The sequence below is a fragment of the Mesocricetus auratus genome, unplaced genomic scaffold (assembly GCF_017639785.1).
Source record: "Mesocricetus auratus isolate SY011 unplaced genomic scaffold, BCM_Maur_2.0 Super-Scaffold_100676, whole genome shotgun sequence".
Taxonomy (NCBI): Eukaryota; Metazoa; Chordata; class Mammalia; order Rodentia; family Cricetidae; genus Mesocricetus; species Mesocricetus auratus.
The window spans coordinates 141,165,754-141,173,495 of NW_024429266.1; the positions used below are offsets into that span (position 1 = coordinate 141,165,754).

The 7,742-nt window shown below is 40.4% G+C and overlaps 1 pseudogene; it reads right to left on the reverse strand.

The window, feature by feature from the left end:
• Positions 1-1,478: 1,478 nt before the first annotated feature.
• Positions 1,479-2,512, reverse strand: LOC101841555 (annotated as a pseudogene).
• Positions 2,513-7,742: the final 5,230 nt, after the last annotated feature.

The following is a 7,742-nucleotide window of genomic DNA, read 5'->3' on the forward strand; positions in this document are numbered from 1 at the left end:
GTAAATTCTGAGTGGGCCCAGGTTTATTTTTTCAGCATTTCTTCTGAGTTTTGATTTTTTGGTCTTTTTTATAAACCCCTTGAAATTCACAAATAAATAAAAATAAATTATCTAAAATTAATTCACCTAAAAAGCTTTGATATTTTTCCATTATTAGGGCAATACAGCAAAGAAAATTGGGAGGATTGCAAGGATTTTCACTTTATTTTAAAAGTTTTAGAAATATTTGTTGACTTCTGTAATTTTCTGTGTTAGGAGACCAGTTTAAAGAGGCTTAGTTGTCCATATTCAAGCAGTTCCCAAAATAGCTCATACTAGAGAAAACAAAGATGGCTAATAACAATTCTATCGGAGTTTCGGGGACAAAGCTAAAGGCTAAAATGCCAGAAATTTTCTGCATAAAATCTAGAAGAATGCATGCAAAACTTCAAGGAGGCAGGAATTCTGCATTTGATTTAACCAAGGGTCATTACATGAGTTCAATTACGCCGCAGAAAACAGCCTGTAGCATAATGCATTTACCAAAGCTTTAAGAAATATTTTTGCGTGGGAAGTACAATTATTCATGTGATGAATATTTAGCTTTGGAGAATGTGACTGCAGCTTGTTCACAGACTCACTGGAGCCTCTGTGAGTTGATCAGTAACAACAAGGCCTTTTATAGTCAACCTTCTTAACTTCCTACTTTCAGTGACACACTGCTAAAGAGATGCGCTGAATCTCCTGAGAATAAAGTTGACATATTTGCTACTGTATAATGATCTTCTAAAGATTTGGTGATTGTATTTTCTCTGAAAGCCCAGTTTCCTTGTAAATAAGCTCTGTTCAATTTGAGGCATGCTGGGAATATTTAGAGTACACAGTAACAGGGATATTGCACAGAGGTCTCACATTACTGTCAATTGCTTTCTTCATTTGAGAGGATAGAAGCCTGTGGAATGAATCAGTCTTGCAAGTAAATGAAGGGATGTGAATATGTCCCTTCCTATTCAGACTAAGCTTCTTATGGCAGACCAGTTTTGTTGCTGTTCTTGCAAGTGTGTGTGCAAGTGTGTGTGTGTGTGTGTGTGTGTGTGTGTGTGTGTGTGTGTGTGTGTGTGTTGATAGAGGCTCAGACATTAATAGGTCCCCAGACCTTAGCAAAATTGACACCATTATCAAAGTACTATACAGGCCTTGGACCCTAGCACATAGGCAGCAACACCTGCAAAAACAAGAACAAAGACCTAGTTCTAGAGAAAGTCCATAGTTCTGGGAAAGTCGCTGAGTGTATTAACCTTGCTTTTGGAGTTCTGCAGTTCTGGTAACTTGATAACTGAGGTGTGTCAATTCAGGATGAGGGTTTTTTATGGGTATAGTGAATTTTATTGATGGTATTCAAGAGAGCAGGGCTCCCTAAGCCCCTCCCTTATTCTGGGGGTCTGGAATGGAAACTGTGAGGGAGATGACCAGTGTGGGGGTTGTTGGACAGGGACTGCTCAGCAGCCTACGCCTCTCTCTTGCTCGAGTCCTTGCTGGGGGTGGATGGTCCAGGGTGGGTCTCTTACTCCTTGGAGTCCATGTAGGCTACAGCCGACTTCATTGTCATACCAGGAGATGAGCTTTACGAAGTTGTCATTGAGAGCAATGCCAGCCCCAGCATCAAAGTTAGAAGAGTGGGAGTCACTGTTGAAGTCGCAGGAGAAAACCTGGTCCTCAGTGTAGCCCAAGATGCCCTCCAGTGGGCACTCGATTGCCTGCTTCACCAAATTCTTGATGTCTTCATACTTGGCAGCTTTCTCCCGGCAACATGTCAGATCCACAACAGACACATTGGGGGTAGGAACATGGAAGGCCATGCCAGTGAGCTTCCCGTTCAGCTCTGGGATGACCTTGCCCACAGCCTTGGCAGCACCAGTGGATGCAGGGATTATGTTCTGGGAAGCTCCACAGCCATCATGCCACAGCTTCCCTGATGGGCCATCCATATCTTCTGGGTGGCAGTGATGGCATGGACTGTGGTCATGAGTCCTTCCACAATGCCAAAGTTGTCATGGATGACCTTGGCCGGGGGGGGGCTAAGCAGTTGATGGTGCAGGATGCATTGCTGACAATCTTGAGGGAGTTGTCGTACTTGTCATGGTTCACACCCATCACAAACATGGGGGCATCAGCAGAAGGTGCGGAGAGGATGATCCTCTTGTCTCCACCCTTCAAGTGGGCCCCAGCCTTCTCCACGGTGGTGAAGATACCAGTAGATTCCACAACACACTCGGCGCCAGCATCAACTCATTTGATGTTGGCAGGATCTCACTCCTGGAAGATGGTGATGGCCTTCCCGTTGATGACAAGTTTCCCATTCTCAGCCTTGACTGTACCTTTGAACTTGTCATGGGTAGCCATACTGGAACATGTAGACCATGTAGTTGAGGTCAATGAAGGGGTCATTGATGGCAACAATGTCCACTTTGCCAGAAATAAAGGTAACCAGGCATCCAATATGGCCAAATCTGTTCATTCTGATCTTCACCATTGTGTCTCAGGAACGAGGCTGGCACTGCACAAAGAGATGCGGCTGTGTCTAGAACAGGGAGGAGCAGAGAGCTCAGGATGAGGTTTTGTGCTTAAAACCTCAACCTGATCCTAACCTTTGACATGGGAAATAAATTTGTTTCTAATTTAAATTTAAAAACTTAAATAAAAAAAGCTCTACCTGAGGAAGTCTAGAAACCACATAGGGGTCCGAATACATAAAACATAGCTGTCAGCTGAATAATGAAGACATTCTCATGGCTTAAACCTCTGCCCAAGTAGTCTTCTCTGAGTAGACTGGAGGTTGATAACTCACAATTGTGTGTGTGTGTGTGTGTGTGTGTGTGTGTGTGTGTGTGTGTGTGTGTGTGTGTGCATGTATTTATGTGCATATGAGTTCAGGTGAACCCAGAGTGTTAAATAGATTGTAGCTGAAGTTATAAGCAGTCAAGAGTTTTCCAGCATGCAATTAGGTGCTGTGAAGGCAAGGATGTAATTATATCACTAGACCCAAGATAAATGATAAATAGGTGTTTGTTGAGGAACAATTACACAGAAAAATACAAAGAACTGTGGGAGCGTTTCCCTGTGCTTCTTACTGGATCCGCTGACCTACCAGAAGGAGTACTCAGAAGAAATCCATACCTCAAGCTCCTCTCTTTCAAATTCTGTCCACCTGAAATGACACCCAAAGGAGTGTGGCCACAGTTACAGATCCACAGACCATCTAGAGGCCTGTAATGCTGTGAACCCAACTCAGGTCCTCTGAAACAGTAGCAAGAACTCTTATTTATTGAGTCATCTTTATTGTCCCTGAAATTACCTTAATTTCTTTCTATGACAGAAATATAAAGAGTAACTAGTAATCAGAAGGGACTGTTTGGCCCATTAATGCCCTCTATATTGTACAAATGCCCTAAGTCGTGCTCTTCTTTTCTGAAACTCTAGGTTACCTTTCCTGAACAAAAGGTGCTGACGTTTCAAGCTACCCCACCTCATACTTCCCTTTGACATGACAAATTGCCTTCACTATAGTTTGCTGTCACAGATTTTCTGAAATAGATTGTGTTCTATATTTTTCCTGAGAAGAAGTGAAAATCAATCTATTTACCTCAGATAGGATGCTGACAGAACAAAGAAACAGTTGTATCAAGTGTAGCTTGGAGAACAGATGGGTTTATTAGTATCACTTAATTAATTAATATAGTATAACCTACAGGATTGCAGGTAATTCTAAAGCAGCTGCAACACTAAATAAAGCTTCACCCTAGCATGAATAATGACATCATGAAGCATCACTGAAGGGGGTTCCACCTTCAGTTAGCTCACTATGTATTCCTATATACTCTTGGATCTCCTAAAACCAAAAATAGCCAGGGAGAGGAGAGACTGATGGCTGAAATAGAAGAGGATGATCTTCCTCCAAGGGAAAAAGTTAACATCTAGCTATCACACTTGGGTTTTGTTTCTATTTTGTTGTCATTGGTGAGACCTAGAGGTAGACATCTGTTGAGGGAAAAAAAGAATGAGAAAAAGAAAAAAGACCCAAAAGAAATACAGAGAAATTCTTCCTTGGCTATAAGTTGGAAATGCTCTTAGGTCTGTTGTCAGCCTCCTCAATGCTGGAGGCCTGTATGCCATAAGTATCTAAGTTAAGAATGCCATTGATTCCACTGTAGTAAGAATCTAGCAATACCAGGAACTGGGTATGGTTTTTTCCTTTGTGATTTTCCCCTAAAGACATACTCTTTCCTGGAATCAATATTGATAATTTACTGAAATTGTAGAGCATCTCAGCACTTGGAATGGACATTGGAATGACCAGCTTGTCTCCATCTAGTTTTCTCCATCCAGCATGCATTATCATCTTAAAAGCAGTGAGGCGTCATGGTCTTCCACTCCAGAGGGCCCCTTCTGCTGAACAGGAGCTCAGCCTTGTTTCTTTCTCTTAAAGCTTCCTATAGTAAAATATTTCTTTCTAAAACACACCTTCTTTGACCCAGGAAATTCATTCTTCAAACTCATAAAACAAAAGCCTGAAAGTCACTGGTACAGGCCGCCTTGACTGCCATCAAGTTTCTGGGGCCCTAGATCCCTAACCCTAGTACAGGAAGAGTCAAGAGAGGTGCAATTGCTTTCACAGACACCTTACATCCCATGGTGGCCCATGTGTGAGCCAAGGTTATCTCTTTATCATTATGATAGTTCAGTGAAGCACACAGAAAGTAGCTTCTCCATGTCATATTCCACTCATGCCCTTCTCTATAATGTTCTGTTTGATGTGCCTAGCTGATGTATACAAAGAATAAATTAATGCAATCACTAAGATTCTGAATTCTTTCCAGTTTTTTTTGTCGTGACTTTTACTTCTGAGTCTGAATTTCCTTTTTCCAATGAGCATGCAATGAGAACACTCAAGACACAGCTCTTACTTCATCAGGAATCAGAAATAATGAAATCTAGAGCTAAATACAAGTAATAAACCTGAAACAATAATTGGCATTTTCCCAAATATGTTCCAATATGGTAAACAGTTTTATGTAGTTTTGATAGTAATATAACGAAGAACATAACTGAGGCACTTTTTAAAAATGGTGATGGAAACCACAAATTGGCAGTTTACAGCAAAGTGGAGAAATCTCTGCTGTAGAATTCAGATACTATCAAAAGTTAGATTTTAGGTTCAGGAAACTAGAGAGTTCAAATTATTTACTTAATACTCATAAGGAAGCTAGGTCATAAACAGTGATAAGCATGCATTTCTATTTAGGGGGCTTAAATAGACCAAGATAATTTTATTATAAACATACAAAATCTCAGGTCTCCATAATCATCTATGGTCTGAGGAACCAATCAGCCATATATATATATATATATATATATATATATATATATATATATATGTATATGTATATTGTTTATATTTCTGGTACCTTGACTTAGTGGCAAGGAAGCCAGATGAACCTAACTGATGATATGGACAATGAACCCCCCCTCTACTCTCTACCCAACCTCCTTAATGTCGGGTAGTAATGAGCTTACTAGACACAAAATAAATGATAAATGGATGTTTTATTGGGGAACAACTTGCACAGGTAATAGTAAAGAAGAGTCTCAGTCTTTCTGCTCCAAAAGATGCAGTCTCTGCCCTTCCTAATTTATCCATGACCCAAGAGAGAGAGAAAGAGCCCACACTCTGCTCTCCACCTTCAGGTCACATCCATCCAACTCAGAAGCCATACCCAAAGAGGCATGTCCACCAACACAAATTCACTAACAAGGTGAGATGCTGCTGTAACCTCTTGTCCTTCTCTTCTCTTTCAGATAATGGTATCTCATTGACATATTTGATCTGGTCAAAAGTTTTCCTGTCTTTACCACTGCATCTTATTACATTTTTTATTTAAATTAAAACAATCTTTACATCCTAATCTTGGTTCCCTCTCCCTCCTCTCCTCCCATGACACCCACCAACCTCCATATCAACTCCATCCACTCCCCAGGGAGGGTGAGGCCTCCCATTGGGGATGTCCAAAGTCTGTCCATTCATTTGAGGCAGGGCCTAGGTCCATCCCAGTTTTTCAAGACTAAGAGAATATCCCTCCATGAGGAATGGGCCCCCAAAGCCTGTGCACCAGGGATAAATATTGGCTCCACTGCCAGAGGCTCCATAGACTGCCCTGACCTCCCAACTACACCCACATTCAGGGTACCTGGTTCAGTTCTATGCTGGTTCCCAAATGTCTGGCTGGAGTCTGTATGTTCCCACTTGCTCAGGTCAGTTTCTTTCTGTGGGTTCCCCCACCATGGTTTTGATCACTGCATCTTTCATCCACATTTTGCTGACATTTTATAATGTATTTGTAATGAAATTGAAGAGTTTATAATTCAAAGCTACATTCTATATCACTATCCAGGTTTTAGATTCCCAGTCATCCTAGAGGAAAATCTAAACTTTTACATTGACAAGTTAAAAAGGCTTCAAGTTTATCATAGTCAGTCACTGCTTCTAGTCTCTGATGCGTTCTCTATACAACTATTTTATTTCCATGAATTCAGATGAGAGGGGAAGGGGAGAATTGAAAGGAAGAGGAAGAAAGGCTAGGGAAGCCCTTTATCTTCCAGTAATGAATGGAGCATGCTATTTACGCATTCATTTATTTGAATCTTGAAATATAACTATTTCATTCTTCAATATTTGTATGTTCCATTTCTACTGCCTTAGTAACAATAGGAAATTCATTGCAAATATTTGAGCTAGATAGTTATATACTAACGTTGAAGGGTTTTGAGCATGGCTCCTATCCTTCATAAAAGGTATCAGAGCTCACTCTTGTTTCCCTGATAACTCACTAATTATAAGGAAGATAAGAATATAGTGAACAGGAATTCTTAGAAAGAAGGATTTGAAAGCCTAATGGTGGATGGAAGATTCCATTGTACCTGGTCTGCAGGTATTTCATCCCAAATGAACACAAGGGAGGTTTATATTCATTATAAACTGGCCAATATCTCAGACTTCTTATTGGCTAGCTCTCTTTTAATTAATAACTAATTTATATTAATCTGTATATTTCCATGTGATCTTGACTTAGCAGCGAAGCCAGGGACTCTTTCACCTTCAGCACCTACATGGTGATGCCTCTCTAGACTCCTCTCTGTGTTCCTCTTCCAAGCTTTCTCCTAGTCTAGTAGCCATGTATATACTTCCTTCCTGGTAATATCCGGCTGGTCCACTGACTGAAGCAGCTTTATTCATCAACCAAAGAGATAAACATATTTACAACATACAGAAGGACATCCCTCATCATCTTTTCTTTTCTGTCTAAATAACAAGGAATGTTCTAACATTAACATATCAAAATTAAGTATAAAAAACAGTTATCAAACAAGAACTATAGTTTTATTATCTATTATCCTATCTTTGTGAGTCTAAAGTTTTATGTATAACTTATCTTCCATCATAACAAAGGAAAACACTAACAATAACTATCTGTCTTCAACTCCATCAAAGACCCCAGAAGGATATAATATGAGCTCTAGAATTGATAGAGACATCTTGCTGCCTGGACAGTCATCCAAAGTTCTTCTGTAATGTGGGGCATCCCTTTTCAGCCTATAGGCTCAGAATGTCTGGCAGACTTTTTGATGAAGCAAGAAACTTCAAGGAGGATTCATTCCCTTGACAAGTTCAGCAGTCACTTTTCTTTGTATCCTGTTTGTGAAGTTTG